Genomic DNA, 25396 nt, shown 5'->3' with positions numbered 1-25396 from the left:
AAGAAATTCATTCAAATCAGTTTGCAAAGCTAAAGGTCAAAAGTTGGAACTAGTCAGTCCCGCTGGGTTGGCTTCCAGTGAGGGCTGGAGGGAACCCCAGCACACTGAGTGCACACTGCAAAGGAGATCATGTAGTAAAACAAGGAGAGACTCTGAAGCCAGCTTTAGCATTTGATAATAATCCCCTTTTGTAGAAACTAACCAAAGCCCCACAGTGGTTACATTAATCACTCTGAAGTCAGCATCTAATGACCGTCTTCCATTGGGCCCTGTGTCTTATAGATTCCACCAGCTTTCAGCTACCCCCATACTGAGGATCCAGCTTCCAGCATAGAAACCTCTGTGAGGGACTCACAAGCCAGATCCAAGCTTAAACATAGTCCTAGCCACCACCATCCTTTCCCAGATGTCTCTAATAGCTACCTGGCTAGTGGCTCTGTTTCTAATCTTGACATGTCTCCAACTCAAGACGCAAGTCAGAAAAAGCCCACCCCAACCCCTACCTCAATAGCCTAGAGAACCCAAATTCCTTGTCATGGTTAAAATATTAGCCACGGCCAAGTCTTGCCTGACCCTTCAACCTCAGCTCCTACAGTTGTCCTCACGCACAACCTCAGCTCCTACAGTTGTCCTCACGCACTGTATTCTAGGCAGATTTCTTCTCTCTGCCTCAATCTTGCCAAAATCATTTAGCTCAAATCTTTGCACTTGCTGTTCCCTCAGCCTGGAATGTCCCGTTGGCTCCATCCCCTCATTTATTCCTTTTAACGCCTATCCCTCCATCATCCCAGCCATGTACGGTAGCACTTTCATCAGAACTTGTTTTTGCACATTTGAGTTTCTCCTGAATTAGCACTTCTTGGCCACCTGAGATTATTTTAATCACATTTGTTTATATGATTATTTCTGTTTACCCTCCCCAAAATTTCTCTTTACTCTCACCAAGGAGGAAACTCTTCTGTCTTAACCCCCTGGAGTCCCAGGATCTAGATAGAGTAGTATCCCATATGGGGAGTATCTGCTTATTCTTTTAAATTTATTATTATGACATGTGTGTGCATGGTGCATCTGAACCTGTTTGCCCCGGTGCATGTGTGCCAATCAAAAGACAATTTTGTGGAATCGCTTCTCTCTTTCTACTTTCGTATAGATTCAAAGGATTAAACTCAGGTCTTCGGGCTTGCACGGCTGGCTCCTTTATCCCTACACCACCTTGCTGGCCCTCAGTGTGTGAATGAACTAGTGAATGAAGGTTGCCTTACCTCAGAGTCACATAGAGCCACGAGAGACCAGCATAAAGCTCACAGTTCCTGAGCTGAGGAGCAAGCACAGCTGTTTAGGGTAGTGTGACATCGGATATGACAGTGACAAGGGAGAGCAGGAGATAATCAAACAAACGACGTCGGTGTTGAGAGAGTTGATGCTGTAGGACAAGTTGGGATGTGGTACCGGGATTACTCACAGAGAGGCAGCCACCTAGTGAGGTACAAGAAGGGGCCCAGCCTTCCTGACACTCACGGGCCATGTGTCACACCTCCCAGAGACAGTGCCCTCTTTGACAAATAGGTAGGACACTATTCATGTCTCTGCACAGTCACGTTATACAGACTGCCTAAAGTACCAAATGCTGAAATACTGGGAGGAGGATCCAGTAAGTGGTTGCGATTGTTATTAAGGAGGGTAGAGCTGCATAAACGCAGATAATGACGAACAAGAAATAAAAGAATGGTTTCGTTACAATGTTAAAGACTTGAAGAATTGCTCCATTCACCAAATAGATACATTTATGTTTCTACTGTTCAAATTGTGACAAAAATAAAAATGTATTATCTTGTCTGTTTTCAAGGGTTTGATTCAATGGCATCAAGTATGTTCATATGACTGCACAACCGTCCCCACCATGTTTGGCTCATGAGACTGTCACCTCATACCCATTGAATATCTCCTGCCCCTCACCCCTTTCCTTCAAGTCCTGGTGGCCGCTATGCTTTCTTCTGTCTTGTCTGCAGCCTTGCCTCCCTGAATGCGTTCGACCATCTCACCTGGTTTCTGCCTCTACAAATGTGACCGGGAATCTCATAAAAGTGGAAGCTGTCTTAGTGTTCCAGACACCGTGACCATGGCAACTCTAATAAGGACAACATTTAATCGGGGCTGGCTTACAGGTTTAGGAGTTCAATATCATCAAGGCAGAAACATGGCAGCATCTAGGCTGGCCTGGTATAGGAGGAGCTGAGAGTTCTACATCTTCATGTGAAGGCTGCTAGCAGGATACTGACTTCCAGGCAGCTAGGGTGAGGGTATTAAAGCCCACTCCCACAGTGACACACCTACTCCAACAAGGCCACACCTACTCCAACAAGGCCACACCTACTTCAACAAGGCCACACCTACTCCAACAAGGCCACACCTACTTCAACAAGGCCACACCTACTCCAACAAGGCCACACCTCCAAATAGTGCCACTCCCTGGGCCAAGCATATGCAAACCACCACAGAAGTTGGCTTATTTCATTTAATGAATTCTCGAGGTTTATCTGAGCTCAAGATGTCCTAGCTCATGTCACGATCTTCCTCTGCAACTCTGAGTACGTTTCCAGAGAATGGGCCCACTTCATTTTGTTTGCCAGGCTGTCCTCTCGTGTACACACAGTTGCTTCTACCTTTGGGCCACCGTGAACAATGCTCCTGTGGTTGCCCAGATACCTGAAAAGCTGTTCTCACTTCTACCAGTGGTGCGACCAGAAGTGGGGGTGCTAGATCCTGCTAGAATGTATGGTGATTCTGCTTTTAAGTTTTTAAGGATAAACCCTATGAAGATTTTTTTTCTGTCTCTTTTCTTTTCTTTTTCTCCCCCCACTGTTTTGAGTCAGGAACTCATCCAGGCCAGACTGGCTTCACATTTCCTATGGCACTGAGTATGCCCTTGAACTAGTCCTTCTACCTCCTTTTCTAACACGCTGGACTACAGATGCGGGCCACCATGCCTGAGTTAGGCAGTGCTGGGCATTGAAGCCAGTACATCCTGCATGCTAGGTAGACCACTATCTGCTGAGCTACCTCCCCAGACCAGAATAAACCATGCTGTCTTCTACTAGGCAGTGGCTATGACATTTTAACTTTTCTGTGGATTTGTAGTCACTGAAAGCTGAAGAAGAGAGATTGAATGGGTAAGTGGAGTGCTTTGCAGGAGGGGCCCTAAGTCTACACTTACCCTATCTGGGATAATAACCCTTCAGCTTGTTTCCTTACGATACCAGCTAAGGAGAACTGATAAAAAATGTCTGTCTTGAGTTCTTAGCCCAACAGGTCAACTTTTTCTCCCTGAATATAATGTCAATCCATCTCATTAGGCTAAGCCATCTGGTTAGGGTGGGAGACTTCTAACTTTCATCCTAGCACACACACATGCTGGCTCTCTCTGGGACAAACACTGCATTGTGTTGTGTCTCTGCGTCTATGTGCACATCTCATTGTTTCTGTGTGTACATCCTTCAACATATGCAGCACACCGTACAGGACCAAGTGCTACCATGTGCTAGTTTTTACTCTGCTTCCTCATTGATGGGTTCCTTCTGGAGTTTTCACTGTTACAAGTGCACAGTGCTTATCACACACTGTCATCAGAATCTCACATTTCTCTAGAGACGCCATTTTGTGCTGATAACAACAGAAAGTTAGAGGGATTCAGATAATGGCAACTTGATTTCAGAAACTCCGTAGAACTATAGAATCTAGCTGGGCAGTTAGTCTTACTTTCATGTGCATGGGTTGGGATTAGTTAGCCGGGATATGGTCATGCCTGTTAGCCATAATGCCATCTGCCAATGAAATCATGTCATAAGAAAGGAATTTTAAGGAGATAGAAAGATGAAAACCCGAAAAGAAGAATGTGGTTAAGTCACAAGAAAACTTGACTTTGAGAACAATTAAAATAAAAATTAAATATGTGGTACTAATACAAATTAAATACTGTAAATGCATAAATGTATTAGAAAGTTGAAATGCTTATGTTTATAAGCCACCCACAGAAGGTTTTTTTTAGGTGTCTCCAAGATCGCACAACTTGTGAGTGGCAGACATCAATCCAAATGCAAGCTTCTATCTGTCCATAGCAGAAGCATTAAAATATCTGACCAAGTCCTCAAGCCCCTGGTCACAAAGGAATCTCCCTGTTGTCCCTAGGATCTGGTAGGTTGACAGGATTCCTTTCTTGGCTCTAGGTTTTCACATGACTGAATAGTTGACCAGAGAATGAGATTTCCACTTATTCTGATTCCTAATGTAATGGTCCATGGTAAACCAAAAGGTTGTGAGAGCTGACAGATTAGGTTCAACTATCTGAAAAATGCACCTTTGAGAGAGTTTCCAGTCGTGATGGCTCCTAATGTCACCATCTCTGCCTTATGTTCCTTTGCTCAACTCAAGATAGAAATTGTAGAAAGGTCCCCATGACTTGAAGAGTGAGGCTTATGGAGATAATAAGGATGGGATCACACAGAACACCATCAGATGCTGAATAAGTTCCCAGAATCCCTTGCACTCGTCCTCTCAGTCCTTTGCCCTTGGAACTAGAATTTACTCTTGCAGTGACAATCTGCATCTGTTCACCAAAAGTAAAAAATACCAAAACCAAAACCAAAAACCTTCAGACACCTTACTGCTATTACAGCTACCCTTGGAAGGTCACCTTCGGGTCAGATTCAGGCACTCTGTGTGCAGGCATTGTGAGGGACTTTGGGGGATCGATCGGCACATCCAGAACCCATTCTTGGAAGATGTGTGTATTTTTTTGCAAGCCACTTGTGTTGAGCAGGAAACTCTTCTGCTCACTAGGAGCTCACGAGGGAACTGGTCCTGGTTCCCTCATCTGTAAAGCAGAGAAATTCATACTCTTGTCTTCTTCAGGCTGCTGTGAGAACTAAGCAGACAGAAGCATTAATGCCGCTTGGGTCCATATCTAAATCCTTGTTGGCACCCAGTGATGGTCAATCATCATCAAACCCCGAAAAACCATCACCACTTCCTCCTCAAGCTCTCTGCCCTCTGCAGGAGAATGGTTGTTTGTAATTTCAGATCTGATTTCTGCAGTTGAGAGCAATGTGTGACCACAAGAAAGCTAAATAAGAGGTCACCTTTCTGCAGCATAAGATGTAACCCTACTTCAAACTGGAGTTTCTGGTAATTATCAAGAAGATGGAGGCTGCGAAATGGAGCTTATTCGTCCTGCTTTTCCTATAAATGTTTTATCCTATTTATTTACTGAGACAGAGTTTGCTGTGTAGCCCTGGGTGGACTCAAACTTGCTGTGTAGACCAGGCTGACCTTGAACTTGTAGTGATCCTCCTGCCCTTGCTTCCCAAGTAATAGGATTACAGGTACATGCCGCCACACCAAGCTCATTCCCTCCCTCCATTCCTCCTTCCCTTCTCCCTCCCTTTCCTCTCCCATTCCTCCTCCTCATCCTCTTCTTCATAGGAAAGACTAATTTATTTGGGCTTATGGTTACGGAAAGTTAGACTCTGTGATAGTGGAACACAGCCGTGTCAGCAGGAGCAGGAAGCTGAAGTCTCACATCTTGACCCACAAGCAGAGAGTAAACTCAAGCTTTAAGCTCTCAAAGCCCACTCCAGTAACATACCTCTGCCTAGCAACACCTGGTAGCAAGACCACACCCCCTCAACCTCCACAAATGGTGACACTAACTGGGGACCAAGGAGCCACATGCCCCAAACTATGGGGACATCTCGTTGAAGCCCCCATGTTGACTCTCTTTCGTCACCTGCTCCCCTTCTTTGACCACATAGTTCTTTCCTTGTCTTTCAGAAGCCTTCATCATTCCCTTCATTCTGAGTAGCTCCTTGTTCCTTGTGTGTTTTAACACTTCAGACTTTTGTTCACACTGAGCCCCGGTGTCATTCCAATTTTCTTGTATTGTGGCAAGTTCAGTTTGAGGAAAAGGAAGGTTCTCAGGAGAGGAAATGTAGTTGTTGCACTGTGATGATATTGTTTATCAGTTATCCCACTAAATAAATCACAGAGGGGTTGGGGGAGAGCAGAGTGGTCCTTCTAGCCACGCCCCACAGACTCTCACTTCTACCCTCAAGAATGAGTAAGCTGTGGAGCCTGGTGTGGCTCAGATTTGCATAAACAGCTTTTAATTCTCTTTACAGGAACAAAAATCTAAGATGAGGAATCAATCCTGGGGTTCTGTTAATCCTAAAAATCAAAGCAGTCAAATGTTTATATTTTAAGCTTTAATTGTTTCTTTAACAGTCAATAGAACTCAATAATGAACTGCTCCTGTGACTCAGTCATAATAAAATTGAAATGCATAACTGCCATCACTCTGGGCGGGTGACTCAGTATGCCCTGAGTACTCTCTGACAAGGAGAAGCATCAGACTCCAATGCCAACCTGTGCACGTCTAAATTGCAAAACATCCGTCTGATGAATTCTTTGTTTTTTGCCTAAAGCCAGTCGTCGCCCTGTAGATTCACTCCTTAACGGTAAGTTTTACAGGTAGTTTTAATTGTGAACTTGATTCCATCTAGAATTGCCTAGGAAGTGAGGATTAATGAGAGACTGTTTATACTGGGTTGGCCTGTGAGCATGTCTGATGGAGGATCTTCTTACTTTCTTTAAAGTGGGAAGACCCACCCAGAATATGGGAAGCACCATTTTTCTAAGCTGGTCTCTAGGCTGAGTGCAAAGGAGAGGTCCAGCTGAGCACCAGGAAGCATGTGTGTGTTAACTCATCGCTCTCTCTTCTTAACGATGGATTCGATGTGACCAGCTGTCTGTCCCAAGGTCTTGTCACTGTCATAGCCCCACAACAATGAATTTGTAGCTTGGAACAGTGAACTAAAATACTTTATCTGCTATCTTGTTTTTGTAAAGGGTTTAATTACATCATCAGAAAAAGAAACTAATATTTAAAAAAAATAAATATACTAGTACCAAGAATTGAGGTTGTTGCTATGACAAACCTGAACATGTGACTTTCAAGCCTTTGGATGTTGCTTAGTGGGAGAGATGTGGAAGAGTCTAGGACTTTGGGCTGGAAAAGCCATTGAGTGCTATGACCCAAGCTTAATGGGCCATTCTTTTGGGAGCTTTGAAGATAAGAATGCTGAGAGAAACATGGACAGTGGAAGTCTGGCTGATTAGGTTCTGAAGGGAACAAGAACACTATTAGTTAGGCATTGGAGCAGGGGTACCCTTCCATGTGCTATTTTGGCAAAAATCTGACTGCATTATATCCTTATTATTATGAGAACTGAAGTGGAGATAAATTTTCAGGTAGTGGATTCATTTGTTTGATGGAGGAAATGTCAAGGCAGGACAATAGTTAGGCCAGTGCTGAAGAAACAGCTCTAACAGGCGTAGAGACCTGAAACATTGCAGGGGTGTGGCAGGAGGGTTATAGGAAGGTGTTTCGCTGGGCTCCGCACACAGACTCTGATACAGTTGCAGTCCATGGCTTCCCATCCAACTGGCAAGAGAACTTGGCAACATCATAGATGTCATCCATGCAGTAAAGATGGTGAAGAGGGCACCACTGTATAGACGGTGAAAATGGCACAATGGAAGGCTTCCTGGAGAGCAGCTGAAGCAAAGTACTATGTGGCAGGGATGGTGCTCTAGGTGGCTGAGCTGGTGGGAGGGGCTACCTAAGCCCCTTGGAGACCAGCTGATTCTATTGCAAGCTCCAGATGCTGGACATGGTGCTACAGATTTGGACTTTGTCCTGCTGGGTTTTAGCTTTGCTTCCATGGTTTTTTTCACTTCTGGTCCCACTCTTCCATTTCAGAATTGATTTAGGACTCTGCGTGAGCCCTAAAAGTTTGGTTTGTTCATGTGTTTGTTTGTTTTTAATCTAGCTCACTGAAGTAGAATCCTATTTAATTTTATTTTGAGTGCAAATAATATGTTCAGAAAGTGGCAAGAGACATTAATAAAAATCCCCAATCAGTGTGAATACATTCTTCTTTAATGTAAGAGAATACCATCATGTGCTGTCACTTCAGAGACCGCAGTTTGGCCTTCTGTGGTGGGGTCAGTGGTGACCTTCTTCTTATTTGACTCTAATGAACAAGATCAAGCAGAGATGCTACTCTTTGAGTCAGTAATCTGATAAGGGGGATTTGAGGTACCCTTGCTCCCTTAAGAAAGCAAACATTTATGAAGCAAAATATCAGGAGAACTCAGGCTCTTTCTCTTCAGTTGAGAACTTTAAAAAAATCCCCAGCAAAAGCCCAATTGAACTGCCTCCTTATAGCAATAGCAAAATGATCAAAGCAACACGTGCCTCCCACCGAAACCTTCTGTCATCAAAACGCTCCTCTACCAGCCCTTCCAACATTCTTAAAAGATAAACACAGGGGAGCAGCTCAGGCCTGTCAAGATGGTCCCCAAGGAAAAGGACCGTCTCCACTGCCCCACCCCCTCCTCAGTCACCCCCTTAGTTTTCTGAAATCCCCAAATTAGGTATTAAGTACATGTTTATTCCAGCATCATTTTCTCCTCTAATCTGGGAGATAAAAATAACAGAGCCATATATCTGCACTCTCATTTTATCCTCTGCCTTCTCCAAAGTAAACTTTGGAATGTGGCTGATCTCCTGCTTCCTCTTTCTTCATTTGACTCAGTCCAAACAGGACAGCTTTGAGGAGGACCCCACATACAGCCCCGCTTCATATCAACTACTATGACTTTAAAGACATGTAGACAGATTTTGGGCGTATACTTGGCACATTTCCAGTGAGCGCATGTGCGTGTGTGTATGTGCGTGCATGCGTGTGTGTGTGTGTGTGTGTGTGTGTGTGTGTGTGTGTGTGTGTGTGTGCATTTACATATGGAAACCAGTTTTGTTTCAAAAACAAGATGATGGATCTTTTCTTAGCAGTGAGGTTGAATAGGACAATTGATGATCCACAGTTTTTCTGAGAGACAACTGAAGAGATGGCTGAGGTCAGAATATGAACAACCACACACAAACCCTCAAAGCATGCACATGAGAATCCAGCTGGTTCATGGGCACAGTCTTCTTTTGTCTTGTGCTGTCTTAGCACAAGAGAAATTGCACAGTTACGACAGTGCTTCTGAAAGATGTCTGACATGAATCTCAAAGGTGAAAGATCTATTGAGTCTGAGTTTCTTCTTAGAGCGTTGGAAGGAGTAGGCTCTGTTTCTTACGGCTAAAGCAGTGGGACCTTGACTAAGACCATTTTTTAATAGATCCCCACATCTTTTTCCTTTAGTGAGCTGCTTCAATTAAACCCTTGTTGGCGTCCTCCCAGTTCTTTGTGCTGTGCTAATGAGCGTGTGCAAACCAAGGAAAGAATGACCTCTGACCTCAAGGAGCTCCAAAAAAATGCCTTATACAGGAAAAAAAATTACAAAATTCTAACATACTACATTTACAGAGATAAAAATGATATAATATCAGTTTTCTAACTATCATTTTCATTTGTCAAACAGAAGAAAACTGAATTTCACAAACAGTGAGGAAGGAGGGAGAATGGAAGAAGAAAATGTGTGTGCTGAGCACTGGTCTCTCTTTTTATTTTTTCCTTCTTTCTTTTTCCTTGTGACTTTTTAAAGCTGTGTTCTTTAAATGAAACTTAAATAGAAATCGCTAATGTTGATAATTTGTAATATTTTCTGATGTTCTGTTCTCACCCAGGAAGTTAAGGGTTCAGGCTCCTAAGTGTTTCTCCAACCGATCATTTATTTTTATAGTTCGAAGACTGACAATACAAAGGCAACCATTGACTTGACAGCCAGGGGAGGAACAACACCCCTGGAACCTATGCCTGTGTTTTTCCCTCCGATCTCCTGCCTCTGTGTGTTCTTTCTCTTTGGTCCCTGAGCAAATGCAAATGAAGACCTTGGCAATATCAACACAAAGGACTGGATAGCATTTCGATGGCAAGAAAGGGGTCCTAATTTGCCTTTGTTTGGGAGCGACTACCGCTGTTCTTTCCAGGTGACCTGGAACCCATACTCACATGATACTGTGTGAGAAAGAGCTCATTTAGAGTAAGCTGACTTGTAGATTTGGGCCACTCACCTGTGATTTCCAGACTTTGGTTGTTGTCTCTATTAATTTAGACACAAAATCACTGATTCTCAAGATCCAGTGCATGTTATAATCACCAAGCGGCTTTTAAAAAGTCCTGGTGCCCGGTGGTATGCCCAACCAATGAAATCACAGCATCTTGCGGTAAGGGACCAGGTATGTGCCGCTTAAAGATCTTCTAGTGCTTCCCATGTGCAATACGGCCAGAAAACAACTACTAAAAAATCCCAACAGATGGGGTTGGGGATTTAGCTCGGTGGTAGAGCGCTTGCCTAGCAAGCGCAAGGCCCTGGGTTCAGTCCCTAGCTCCGGAAAAAAAAAATCCCAACAGATTCATGCCTTTCTCAACTCTAGTACTCTGAGCTTCGTGGCTCTCTGAGCTAACCCTCCTATGAGGCTCAAGTAATTGGCAGCTAACTGATAGCGTCAATCAAAAACCACAGAAGTTATTGTATGGGTTAGCCTCACTGGGATGAAGATGCCCAAATGGATAGTAGAGTTTGTAGCCCTATATACCTATGAATGTGATTCCGAAGAGATGAACATTTGAATCGGGGGATTCAGTAAATAGATCCTGCTGACTAGGGTGGGCGGTGTGGCTGAAAGGGCATCATTCAGCCTGTGGATGGATCAGATGACCGGAGCAAACACCAGAGGAAAAGCAAACTCCTTCAGCTGGGATATCCATCTTCTCTTGCAGGTTTTGTTGTTTGTTTTGTAATTTGTTTGTGTGTCTGATTTGTGCACAGGTGCATGCATGTGTAGAATGTACAGACATTTGTAGGGGCCGGTAAGCAATTCCAGATGTTATCCTCAAGAATGCCATCCACATGTCCTTTGAGATTGGCTTTGTGGTTGCTCGTGAGCTTATCAATTGAGCTGTACTGATGACTAGTGAACCCCAGAGATCCTCCTGACACAGGTTCCCCAAGCATGTCACACTGTGCCCAGCATTTTTATGTGGGCTCTGGACATTGAACTTGGGCCCCCCCTTAAGCGTCAAGGGAAGCACATTATTGACTGATCTGTCCCTGGCCCCACAATCCCTGATTTGTAAGTGCTACATTTTGAGAGTTAGAACAGTAAGCTTTCCTCTCAACCCCTTCCCCCCAGTCTCTAATCCAGAATTGCATGACTTTAGTATCCAACTGCATAAGAAATCCCTACCTCTGGTGGTGTGTGCGTGTGCGTGTGTGTGTGTGTGTGTGTGTGTGTGTGTGTGTGTGTGTGAGAGAGAGAGAGAGAGAGAGAGAGAGAGAGAGAGAGAGAGAGAGGAGAGAGAGAGAAGTATACTTTGATATATACAAGACATGTAAACCTATAGGGTAATTAGGAAATTCCAGCAGTGGGCTTAACTGTTCTCAATTCTATTCCTAGAATACTAAAAAGTATCATAAATTTTCAATCATAACTCACCCTTTTTAAGTTATCTTTAAAAATATGACTTGAAAAAGAAAGCCCACAAGATCGTTCCAGTGCCTTCTTTTTTCATAACATAATCAACCTTCTTAGTCTAGTCAGTATCTAACCAGGCCTAATGATTTTTGATTTATACTGATGGACTGCCTTCTGATCTAACAGAATACCCCAGAATGAGAAAGTCCTGCTCAGAATAGAATGTAATAGAAGCCACTGTGGTTCAAAGCAAGGTGTCTTGGGAAGATTGGTTTCTTTGTAAAATTTTGGTTTCAGCCTTATATAGAAGGTATGTCTGTTAACTGAGTCATCATGTTCAAAGTGTTTCTGAATATAAGTCATGGTCAGGCAAGAAGTCCTAAATGTTTTGCCCTGCATAACACAAAATGTCTACTCAATAATATAGAGGAGAAAAATCCCAATCCAGTAAAACTGGTGTTTAGGATTATGGGTGTGTAGATCAGAAGGAAGTCCAAAAACAAAGGGAAAAATTTTTTTGCCTGCCCTAGAGAGGGCAAAATCAATCAGTTCACTGAATATAGGCTGATTGAAATGGGCGATGAAGCTTTCTCAATTGCCCAGAGGAGGAATGATTGCCATGCTGGTTAGCAGGAACCCAAATTACCTGAAGGAACAATGTAGAATATGAAACAGGAGTCCAGATTATGTTTTGTAAGTGTATAAATGCTACATTGTCTTTTGACAGAAAGGAATCTTTGAGTAACTCAGCAAGGCCTCATGTAAGAATCTACAGCTGTGAGAGCCTTGTACTTTGTTCCCCCTCTCAAAAAATTTTAGTGGGATCACACCAACTTAGGGAGACAGACCGGGTGTGCTTGGAGACTGTGTGTGTGGTCTTTCCCTTGCAGACAAATTTCCATTCTGTGAAGAGTATGAAGCAGAGACTGGGGAGCCTTATTTCCTGGGTCTCATAGGCTGGAGATAGGACCTCACTCTATATGGGTATCTAACACATCAATGCAGAGGTACCCCAAAACAGAATCCTCCCTTCTTACAGACTATACATAACCCATTTCTTCCTCTTCTTTTTCTTTGTCTTTGTCTTTGTCTTCTTCTTCTTCTTCTTCTTCTTCTTCTTCTTCTTCTTCTTCTTCTTCTTCTTCTTCTTCTTCTTCTTCTCCTCCTCCTCCTCCTCCTCCTCCTCCTCCTCTTCCTCCTCCTCTTCCTCCTCCTCCTCCTCCACCACCACCTCCTCCTCCTCTTTCTCCTTCTCCTTCTCTTCCTCCCCCTCATCCTTTCCTCTTTCTCCTCTTCATCCTCCTCCTCTTCCTCTCACCCTCCTCTTCCTCTTTCTCCTCCTCCTCCTCGTCTTTACCTTACTTTAAAAGATTTATTTTTATTTAGGTGTCCATGTATACATATTTATGTGAGTGTGTGTTCCCTCTGTGCAGGGGCTAGTGGCATCCAGAGAGGTTATTGGTTCTCTTGGATCTGGAGTTATAGGTAGTCATTATCCCCCTGATGTGGGTACTGAGAGTAGCGCTTGGATCCTTGGGTAGTACCGATCCTCTCTGTCCTCCTGCTGTGGTCCACTAGCCTACCTGTCTCTCACCACCTCTCACTGGTGATAACCTAGTCTTTGTGTCTATCAATCCTAACTTGCCCAGGGTATCCCCATACACAGCTGTGGTCTCACAGCGACTATTTTAGCAACAGCCCATTCACCTTTTTAAAAGATAAAAAGCACTTCAATGTAGAAAGTCATGCAATCCAGATGTCAGCTGCATCAACAACATCCTCATTGTAATTTTCTCTCTGTAATACTGGGTGTTATCAAGGATTTGCACATCCTCAGCAAACACTGCACCCCAGGACTACATCATCTTACTCTTGTTCTATCATCTTAAATGTCCAAAATGGAAGTCTTTTTCAGAAGAGTAACTCTTAGAACATGATGCTACTTCAGAGTCCACGGACCTGCATTAATGTCTCTCTACCTTAGGTATCTACTATGACAAAAGGAGCTACCCTGAACTTAGTGACCTAGAACAATGATAATCAAGAAGTAACCTTCGTGGGTTCTGTACGTCATAACTTGCATCAGGCACCTGGGGACAATGTGTCTATACCTCAATGTCTGGAACCTTGTTATGCTGGTTCTAAACTAACTTATGGCCTCAACACATCACTGAAACTTCTTCACAACGTTGCATCAGGAGTCCCAGGGCAAATACCCCTGAACCAGATTGGCACTACATCCTTTCTATGGACAAGGTTTACACAGCGGTCAAGTCACACAGTATGGCTTCTACTGTATTGGAGACTGAGAAACATGTAAGCCACTGACAAAACTCAAGAGCAAAGTACAGTAGAACTCCTCTATCATCACATGGACACATATATGATATATGAGTCACCCCTTCCATGAACTCACCCACCACAGACAAGCACCTCCTCTGTCCAAATTTTCCTAGGATAAGAGTCTTGAGATCATGGCACACATGTCAGGGTCCTAAAATCTCTTATCATCACAAAGCATGTCATAGTACCATGGAATTTTGTCCTCGATCTTTAAGACTCTGTGAGGCAGACATCATAGGCTTCCTTATTTTGACTAGGAGAGAGGAAGCAGAGGCAGAAAAACAACTTATAAAGAGCCAATCCCAGTAAAGCCAGACGACTGTCAACCAACAGTTCCCTTAGCTAACAAAAGAGTAGCACGAAGTGGAGTGGAGGGTGCTGAGCGGTCTGTGAGAAGATCAGCCTAGCCTAGAGTCAAGCTTTGCTAGCTCAATAGCTTTGACTAAAGGACCTAAATTTTCTGGGTTTTGGTTTTCTCATGCCCAGAGTGAAGGCAATACATCCTGTGTCATGTATCAAGTCCCTGCCATGGGGTTAACAGATATTTGTGCCAAGTAAATTTCCTAGCACAGCATTGGCACCAAACAGAAAATAAGAAATACTGACCTGTGAGTTAACAACTCACACAATATCTTTAACAGATTTTCTTAAGAAGCCCTGGGAAATGGCTCAGTCAATGAAGTAGTTGCTGCACAAGCCTAAGGACTTGAGTTTGGATCTTCAGGAATTCCATGAACAAGAAGGGCAAGGTAGTGCTACTTATTATTCCTATGCCAAGAAGAGAGACTGGAGGATCCCTAGAGTTCAGTGGCTAAGCAGTCTGACCCAATTGGTGAGCTCCAGGTTCTGCAAAAGACCTGCTCTCAAAATTAAGGCAGAGAGCACTTGAGGAAGACACCTTATACTGACTCCTGCCTTCCACACATGCACACACATATGCATAAACACACACACACACACACACACACACACACGCACATGCACACGCACACATACACACACACACGTAAGAAGTAGAAGTTGATATAGCTGTACCAACCAGAAGAAAGCTTTTCACCTGCCTTGGTTTAAAGATTGTTCATCACATTGCACGCGAACTGTCATCTTCAGTCCTTTCTCATAGCAAAATATTAACTGAAAAATGGACAATGAATTCTAAAAATTTCTCTAAGCCAACCCTGTTGAACAGAACACAAGCTCATAAATCTTTGAGCTGGCTGCACAGAGACTCAAGGGAGACAGGGAGGTTTGGTTTGTTACATAAAGGACGCGTTGCACACAAATGACCTTTCAGGTGGTTAGGCACAGTGAAGATTAGCAGAATTGCCAGGATTTCACAAAGCTGCCCTTGAATGTCATTTAAACATACCTGTATCATCTCCATCTCTGTGAGGAGTGACCTGAGAAGCCCTGTGTTTTGTTCTCAGTGCTTTTAAGGAAACAGTGTCCCATGGACAGTGACTGCTGGGCATTTGCCCTTAATTGAAAAGCAGGTAAAATATCTAAGATCTCTCGTGCTCGCCACTGTTGAGAATGAAGCCACAAGGCTGGAAGAAAAATCTTGTGTCCAGAGTCCTAGAGGCTGCCTAGGGGATCCTGAGAAAAAGCCATTTTGAAGTGTTCACCAATGGTTCTCCTAGTTTTTCTGTTACAACATTAGGACCAGGTTCTAAGCCCTCCAGATTTGCTTCTGGGGCTAAGAAGACAGCAGCTCTGCTCATAAGAAAACCAAGGAAGACTTAAAATATTAGGTCTCGAAAGTCAAATCCTCCTCTGTTTGGCTGGTAGCAACTCCAACTTGTCCTGCGGCCACTTGGTGTGTTGATATCTTGGCAGCCACAGGCAGGGAGGCAACTCCATCACTGCTGGCGCCTGGAGGCCAGCTCCAGGGCAGCTGGCCCCTTTCCCCTCTGGATGGCTTTGTGATCCTGAGTGTTGATGCATAAAGCTCACGTTGGCCTGTTGTGGTGTGTGGCACTCTCCCTCGGTAGTAACAGAGGCTGCGATGGCCAAGGCCTGGATACCTAAGCTGGAGAAGCCGATCCTGAAGTAGTGCTGCTTCTGAGTTGGACAGCACCCTCCTGCATCCCTCAGCCTGTCACCCCTATCTCCTGTGGCCTGTCAACCCCTGTGAAGAGTCTATGGTGGGTGTGGCTGATCCCACTCTGTGGATGGGAAGGCAGAAGGACGAGGACAGCTTTGTCACACAGTTAATTAGCTACAGGGTGGGGCCCAGTCTCCTCAGTCCTCACATCTTCCTCTCATGGGGCTGAGTCACTCATTTATTTTTCTTTCTTTCTGCCCTTCATTTCTCCTTTCCCCCTTCCCTTCCATCTACAGTCTCCTTCCACTACCCACTCTTCCTTGCCTCCTTCCCTCCTTTCTTCCCCTTTTAACCCCTTCCTCTTAACTCTTTTCTTCCAAGTAGGGATACCAGGCCAGGTCATGGATGAGCCCTCTAGAATCAGCACCGACATCATCATCCAGCCAGTCATGCACACAGGAGCTTAGACCATTCTCAGAGGAAATCGATTTGCCATTCTGCGATCTATTTACTCCAGCTAAAAAAGTAAAAATGGGTGCTGAATGTCGAATTCTGATATGGCAGTTGAAAGAGTTCTCTAAGGCCCAGACTTCAAAACCAACTCCTCGACTATGTAGCTGTGCTCTTCAGAGCACAAGTTTTACTTTCACTTCGTAACATTTGAAAATGCTAAACTGGCACAGTGGAGTTGCAGCCAAACCCACAGCTTTCTCCTCACATTCCCTCCTCTCTAAACCAAATCCTTCAAAGATCCAGAGAGACCCAGCAAGCATCAGCTCTGTCTGGCACTGTAAATATGGATGCCTTGGTGACTCAAAGCAATGGTATGACATTTTCTATTCTTGAGGCAGCTTGGGAAGATGGCAACTAGCCTCATTAGTCACTGAACAATGCTTCCCGACGACCTTTCTCACCTCAATTTCTATTGCTTTGGAGATGCACAGAAGAAAAGCTGATATCAGAATGACGGTCCGAATGGTGTCTGGTCTCATTTCCTCCCCTCCTCTGAAAATTAACGACAGGAAAGCAAGCTTTCATGAGTGTCTGTCTCCAGGCTCAGGCAGGGTAGGGTGACTCTCAAGCTTGGAAAACCATCTTAATATATATGGACTCAAGTACCTCCAGGTCCTTATTGACAGACTACAACTCCAACCCTGGCCTTTCGATCTTAGGCATTGTTCCCAGGGTGCAATAGGAATCTTCATCTCACAGCTCCGTAGGAGAAGGGTGCTGGATTATTTCAGGAATCCAAGTGTCTTTGGGTGGTCTCATGTTTCCTTAGAAACGTCTCTAATCCCTCTTAACAAGGAAAGGTTCTTAGTTAGTGGTAGAACCCAGTAATTGATGGAACACAGGGAATGTCCTGTTTTAATTGCATATACTCTCGCACCATAGGAAGGAACACACAAGATTGGAAAATGGTCGTGCAGAGTGACCAGTAATGTCCAAGGAGGGCAGCCCAATGCAGATCAAGGTAATATACGTGAGGATATGTGTTTCCTACCCCACATTACAGAACTCACATTCTGCTGCCCAAATGTATAATCAGCACAAATTTAGGCGTTTAAGAATACCACTCCTGCTTCGTCTAGCTGCACTGACCCTGACCCTAGCTCAGTGTCTGCAACGGTGGCCTTGGGTAACATTTGCCTCTTACTCGGCTTGATCTAAAGTTCTTTGCTACAGGGCTTGGAACTTACTATGGCTGGGCCACCCAATATGCTACTGACTTTACCCAAGAGCTCATGCAGAGCTCCTCAGAGCTCCCTCTGCAGAAAGGAAGGAAGACAGCTGATCCTACTCTGTCCAGAGGAACATCTTGAACAGTCTTAACTTGTTCATCCATTTCTTCAGTGTCTTTTTCATGGCCAAATACTTGCTTTGGAAATTAATTAGCCAAAGACCCCAGTGTAACCAAGAAACGAGAGCTAATTGACTTAAGAAGAAGAGCTAGCCTCCATGCAAGTCTCCCTACCTTTGTAAAAATTCCTCACAGCTCTTAGAGCCGCTGCCAGGCTTTGGTTCTCATTTCGGTGGAGTATGGGAGCCAATCAGGTGGCATCTCAGAAGGGGTATGTTGGTGAAAAAAAGTTCCTTACTAAGTAATGGGCGTGGTTCATACCTCCCCAGTGTTTCTCCTTGCTGGCATGGAGTTGTCAGTGCCTTCCAAAGAGACCCAGGCTGAGTCAGATTCCTCCTAGGACAAAGTCACATTTGGTTTCCTGGGGAATGGAGCCAAGCTGACTCAGAAGTTGAAGATTTAACAATAGCAGGAGAAAAAACAAACCAGACTTCAGTTCTCTTGATCCTGTAGCATTTTAAAGTAAGGCTGCCTCCCAGGGGCCAAGGGTGATGCAATTGGATGAGAAATGTGGTCTCCTCTTCTGAGTGTGGTTCTGAGATGCTCCAGGCTATGCTTGGAGCAAACAGACTTGTTCTGCTAAGCATGCACCAGACCCAAGAAGAAAGAAAGAGCTCAAGAGGAATGGATGTCCACTCTGCCTCTGAGTGTGATGGGCCTCCAGGTGGTCTTAGGAGGACCAGTGTACCAGCATCATTATGTGCTGTTGATTTGTTCCAGAACTTTCTCTCTATTACCAAACCAGTTTCCCTGTTAGCATCTGCAACCATTTCTGGTTAACATCCATGTTCCCTTAAGCAACTGCAAAGCAGACCAATCAAAGCAAAGTGGAGTTTGGTTTATGAAAAAGACAACCACGTCATCTCACCTAGCTAACCCTAGAGTGTGAGAAAAGACCGCAGGATGAAGGCTCACTGCCGGGCTGCTGAGTCAACAGTAGGAAAGAGCTACTCATCCACAGAAAGCAGCCATAGTTCCTCACTTACAGAGCAATCACAATGCCTCACTAGTTGAAGAAAAACAATTGAATTCGGTGACGCCTCTATCCTAAGTTTCTGTAGCCATTCATTTGTGCGTTCATTGTTAATTCATTCATTCATTTGTTCAAATCACAGTTATTTAGCACCCATTTACATAAAATGATTTTCGCCTATCCATGTATTCTCTTAGAAATCACATGATTCACATCTCCCATATGGGTCTATGCTGTCTTAGGTGCACAAAGACAAGGCTCACTGAAACTTTAAGCCTGATTAATTCACTGAGCCATTCTTTCTTTTAATTTTGAAGGATCTTTTATACGGTAGGCATTCTGTTAAGCAGAGGACAAACTCTCTCCCACCCTCTTTTCAATTCATTGTGTCACATACCACACCACATGTATACAGGTACACACACATATATGTACACACACACACACACACACACACACAAAATCAACACAACAACAAAATCAATCCTAATGTCTGTCTATGCCTGTCTGTCTGTTTGTGTGTTTGTGCACTAGGAGTCCTTGTGTGTGAGTGAGCGAACACGTATTTGGTGTGAGGCCACCACACATTTGGTATGACAACCTCGGACATGTTTCCTCAGTTACAATCCACTGTTTTGTTGTGGTTGTTTGTTTTGTTTTGCTTTGTTTTGAAATAGGATCTTTTATTGGCCTGGAAATCACCCAATAGCCTAGGCTGACTAAGAGTGAGTCCCAGGGATTCAACTGTTTCTGTCTCCTTTGTTCACTAGAATTACAAGTACATGCCATGCCCAACATTTAGAAAACAAACAAATAACAACAACAAAAGACCATGGGTCCTAGAGATCAAATTCATAGCTGCATTTCAAGTGCTTTACTAGTCGAACTATCCATCCCACAACAACTTTCTGCATGTGTGTATCTGTGAGAGTGCACGTGTGCAAACTTGTTTTAGGAGAAGAGAAAGTTCTCAATGGTGGATAGAGTTCTCAAGTTTCTCTGTGGTATTCTTCCACAGACACTGGGATAGGTCAGGACAAAATAGGAGAAGCTAACTGTGGGCTCAAGACAATACAGAAGGAGGCTCTGCACAATGCTCACTTAGGAGCAAGGAGATGAGCTACAGTGGTCTCAGGGTTCTGAGTGGAATCTGAAGTCAGCAAGGACGGTAAGCTCTATGCGGGAGACGTCTCACATATCGTCTTCTTCCACTCTAGGAGCTGAACCAAGACAAGCTCCCTGGCACACATGAAGAGTTCAATAAATACTTATTGATGAAAAGTTAAAGAAATATCAAATAATTTGTTGGGCTGTGGGCTCTTCTGAGGTACAAAAACTGGGCCTTAACCCATCTCAGGTGCTCTCAAAGTCTCTGTCCCTCCTCTAGGGGCCATTTTGAAGGGTCTCCTCACCATTTTCTTACTATGCCAGGCATGAGACTCTCTTTCCTAGGCTTTATATGATTTGCAGTTTTTCTCCACTTGTTATAAGCATATTAGTTATCTTTTTGTTCAATTTTGGGCTATATTTTCCACCCTGGTTGTCAAGTACCTCCCCTGCCACAAGGTCATACATACTCAACAAACAACACTCATTTTTTTCTATAAGCTAACCAGACAAATAGCTACAAAAGAAAACAAATAAGGCCTTCCCCAAACCAAACGCTGGAGTAGCTTTTGAGTCAGCCCTGTTTGGCTCTGTAATCTTCTAGAAGAAGATAATCAAGAAGAAAATTCATAATGGCTACAGGAAACCAAACACCAAGTCCTCAGGACCATATGCCAGACACCATTCCCTGAGTAAGAGAGAGACAGGATGAGCCGAAGCCAAGCCAGAGTCTTGGGCTATGGGCCACACCGGTCATCATTCTCTGCCAAGGGAGTTTATCAAAGCAGGGAACAGACATTTACTGAGTCTGGTTCTCTCTTGGAATGTTAGTGTTGGGAATTTGGTTGGCTTCTGTTCTCCTGGGCAGAAATGGTAGAAGTTTTGGAATGTGATGGTTTGGTGGTAGAGAGTGCGTGGCCCAATCATAGCATTTTATATGTTGTCTCACATTAGCAAAATCGCTCAAGATGAGAAGAAGTTGAAGTAGAGGTTGATCTGCTTATTTATGACTGTGTCATTTGGGGACAGCCCATGTCTGGCAGAAACACCGCAATCTGTCTGCCACAGAACTCAGCCCATTAAATTGGATGGAAATATTACCGATTCTGAACTCCCACGACTCTGATAGTCTAAGGAAGTTTCAGAAACTGTATATGGAGCAAGGCTGAAGCTGTCTGGCCTCGAAGACATCTCCAGGAACACTTTAGTGGGTAAACATGAAGAAATAGTGTCACTGTGATAGGACATCATGACCTTCTGGAGGCAGGAGAGGGAACCTGGTCCTTGAGACAGCTACAGAAAATGGCTGGGCTTTGGTCCCTGACCAAGTCCAACATTACATCACAGAAGCCATCGTTCCATTATTGAAAAAGAAAAGACTGTATCAAGCAAGCCTGTGGGAAAACCCTGTACCCTCCCACTTTGATTTGTCAATGAATACCCTGGAGGCTCCAGGACCATAGCCATGAGACTCTCTGTTATGATGGAGAAGACACAGTTGAAAGTGAACCCGATCCTAAGGTTGATGCTTTTCTCTGTTCATATCACCAAGTAAAGGTGGTGGTGTGACACAGAAGAAAGGCCATTTTCTCTAAAACATGGTACTTAAGTCTGCTTTCTCCAAGGGTCTGTGTACTCTGGCCTGTCCATCCTCTATGCTGGCTGTTCTCAAAGGTATTTCCCAGACCAGCATCATCAGCACCACCAAACAGTCAGTAGGAAAGCAAGTCCATGGGTTCCCATCTGGACCTCTGAAACCAGACACTTGGAGGGTAGGCCTAGTGACATGTGTTTGAACAAGTCCTCCAGACACTTCCCCTGTAAGCCATGACTCCACTTTACAATAACAAGAAACCTGGGTCCCATTATCCTCTAAAAAGAAGACAGAGACACCTGTGTGTGTTTCTACAGTTCTAGAGGCTGGTGAGCTCTGGCCTTCTTGCTGAATCATCCTGTGGCTAAAGGAAGTACATAGAAAAGAGACAGAAGGTAGGGAAAGAGAGGGAGAAAGGATGGGTGAGAGAAATAGAGGTGGGGGAGTGGAAACCCATGGCACTTTCTTATGAGAAATCAAATCCCAAGTGAATGCCATTGCTCCATTCATTAAAGGAAACCCTACACATCCGAGTCACCTTTTAAGGTCCCACTTTTTATTGTGGCACTAAGTGTTACATTTCCAGCAATGCTGACCATGGTGTGGGGTTGGGATGTGGGTAGAATCATCCAAATCACAATGGTGTGGTGGTGGTAGTGGTGTGTGTGTGTGTGTGTGTGTGTGTGTGTGTGTGTGTGTGTGTAATTCTGTGATACACCTATTCCCTGTGGCATGAGTACCATGGGAATGAGTTGGTAGCCAGAAAATCAGGATTTAAAATAAGATTTAAAAAAGAAAAAAAGGGGGCTGGAGAGATGGCTCAGCGGTTAAGAGCACTGACTGCTCTTCCAGAGGCTCTGAGTTCAAATCCCAGCAACCACATGGTGGCTCACAACCATCTGTAATGAGATCCGATGCCCTCTTCTGGTGTATCTGAAGACAGCTACAGTGTGCTCATATATAATAAATAAATAAATGAATCTTTAAAAAAAAAGAAATTGATAATGTTTTTTCCCATTGAGATTACATTTCATGTAGCTCAAGATACCCTCAAAACTCTCTACATAGCCAGGGAGGGCCTTGAGCATTTGATCCTACAGCCTGCACCTCCCCACTGGTGGGATTATAGGCTTTTGACACTACACATAGTTTATGTGGTCGCCATGGGAATCAAATGCAGGGTTATGTGCACGCTAGGCCAGCCCACCAATAACTAAGCCATATCCGCCAGTCTGCAACCAGATGTTCTTCTTTTTAAAGAAGCTGATTAGAGCGGCAGGGACAAGTGTGCACTCTGAAGTTAGATGGCTGAAGTCACGCCTATTTCTGTCATGTGTTAGCCAAGTGCCTGGGCAAGTGGTTGGCCTCCCAGTCCCCCTGTTTTTCCCTTGGTGGAATGGAGTAACAGTGAGAAGCTCTCTGGGCTGAGGCAGGGATGGAAGTGAGCAGTGCTCATGGAGCAGGCTTAGGAATGCCACTGTCTAGGCAGCTCTTGGGCTGTTTCTTGCTCCTGCTAAATTCAGTTCACTTGCGGTAAACAGTACCCACATCTACAAGTTCCTCCTCATGAACTTCAACCTTTTTGGATCTCTTTGGAATTGTTCTATGTCTATGGGGTCAGTATAAGACAGTGACTGAGAAACAGATCACCCTTCGGCCATAGATATGGGGTGAGGGTGGAGGGTACTTGTCACCCCTGGCCTTTGAAGCACTGCTGTGACTGTAGTCTTCCTCAGTTTGACCCACACATCCAAATTGCTTCTGTCTCAAGGCTAGTGACTACCCCATTGCTCCCAGGATTGTTCTGTGAGGAACAATTAGTATAAACAAAACACTCAGAAATTCAGAAATGGCTGTGTTGGTATATGTTGATAATGTTTATTCATGGAATAAAACATTATCCATCCATTTGAAAAATACATATATATGGGATGTTCCCTCTCACATATGAAAGCTACAAAAGTTGACCTAGAAGTAAAATACAGAAGGAGGAAGAGTGTGTGGTTCAGTGTGTGGGGTTGATGGATTTGATTAGTACTCACCATCTCAAGTACAGAAACACACACTGGCCTCCATTAATATGATTAGTATGATTAATGCATGGTAACACAGCTGTACTTAGAAGTGCTTTTAATGTGAAAACACTTCTACAGTGATAGAAGAGTAAAACTCTAAACCTCCCAGAACCATGACCTCTGCCTGTGACCCCTGAGCCACCAGCAGCAGCACCTTGGGTAGAAATGCTACTTCTCAAGTCCCACCTAAGATCTTCCACACCACAAGTTCTGTGGGTGAGCCCATAGCAGCAGGAATCTGTCTGTGCACAGTTAACATTATAAAAAAAATTATTCAGTCATTTAAAATGTTTTTTTTAATCCATGAGCCCAGACACAGCCTCCAAACTCTCTTTTCAAAAAAAAAAAAATCCATGTGTGACTGATCTTGTCTATGAGTACAGACCTGTTCATGTCACAACACACATATGAGGATCAGAAAATAACCATCAATTCCCACGTTATTGAAACCCACCCTCTTTGCTGTCTGTCGCTGCAAACACCAGGCCAGCTGACCCACAACTGTCCAGGGTTCCTCCTGTCTCCATCCCCATCTCACCGTAGGGCGGCTAGAATTACACACAGGTCTCACCACGTCCAGCTTTGTATAGTCCTGGGGTTCTCAGGGTTGGGTAGTGAGCACCGTACCTGCTGTGCCAGCTCCCCAGCCTGAGCTTTCAACTGTGTCATCCTAAACCAGAGGGCGGGAGACCTGTAAATGGAAGCAGATCTTTCTTCGATCAGGTCATGGGAGCGGGGCAGGGGGATTCTGCTGCTTCTTTGGTGTCTTCTAACTCTTCTAAAATGGCTTTATTTTGTTACCATACTAGAGCAAGTTAAAGCATAGTTCTGTGTTTCTGCCACACACTGTTATGTCCCTCGGCTATCTGTATACCTTCAGAGGTCTTTAAACTCTTACTCCTACAGCCTCCCTGTAAGACTGAGATGGATCAATCCTTTTAGCCCCTCCACTTAGTGACTGACTTTACCACGCTGCTCCTGTCTTCAAGGCCCTGCTTTATTTACACACGGCATTTAAAAACTGCCCATAGCCAGTTCTTTGTAAAGCACAGTATCTCCTTGTGTGTACAGTTAGAGGTTAGTGCATGCTCACACATTAGGAACAGTTTTAGCATCTGCTTTTATTTTCACGAACAATTTACATTTTGTTTGGGTAGATTTTTGTTTTTGTTACCACAACCACTTGGAGTATTTTTAACAAATTGACCCTTCTCCTTTCCAGGGTTCATTTACAAAGTAAGCAGACAGGGTATGTTTGCCTTTACACCAGAGGTTAGGTGCTAAAATCAGCAAATCAGTTGATTATCACATGGGACCTAAATTGCCCCATCTCTGTAACAGCAGCATAGAGGGTTGGTCCTCCTGCCCTGGAATGGATCTTACCAGAGAGGCAGCTGATGCGGGCAGAGGACATGTTGGTCAGAAAGTTGCCCTCCTCATTTCAGGGATCTCTTGATATTCATGGTGCAGGGGGCTCCTACTTGAAGTCCAAGTGAGGAAGACATGAGGGATAGAGGGTGGGGGTGGATGCCAGAGGTCAACTGCAAGCACCCTCCTCTGTCTCCTTCTACCTCATCTTTTTAGACAGGTCTCTCGCTAAACTCAGGACTGACCAATTGTCTAGACTGGCTGACTTGTAAATTTGAGGCATCTTTCTTTCTCTGCTCTCCCAGGGACAGGGCTATAGACCATCTCCACACGCATGAAATCAGGGCCTCGTACTTAAAGCAGCCCCTTACTGAGCTATCTCCCCAACCCTAGTCCTCCCATCTCACAGGCATTCAGATTCCTCCTTTCCTTTCTGCTGTAGCTGGGCTACGTCTCTGCCTTTGCCTGGGTCAAGTGCGCTTTTGGTAAAAACCTCCCTGGATCCTAGCTGTGCCTTCTGTCCTTCTGAGGACCTCTGTCTTTATGCATCCC

At 44.3% G+C, this 25396-nt stretch overlaps 1 protein-coding gene across 6 annotated transcripts in view; it reads left to right on the top strand.

The window, feature by feature from the left end:
- Window positions 1-25396, top strand: part of Ankfn1 (ankyrin-repeat and fibronectin type III domain containing 1) — a 388671-nt gene that overhangs the window by 178345 nt on the left and 184930 nt on the right. The gene's annotated exons all lie outside the window — the stretch shown is intronic.

Source organism: Rattus norvegicus, chromosome 10, assembly GCF_036323735.1.
Source record: "Rattus norvegicus strain BN/NHsdMcwi chromosome 10, GRCr8, whole genome shotgun sequence".
Taxonomy (NCBI): domain Eukaryota; kingdom Metazoa; phylum Chordata; class Mammalia; order Rodentia; family Muridae; genus Rattus; species Rattus norvegicus.
This window is presented reverse-complemented; position numbering and strand designations above follow the sequence as displayed.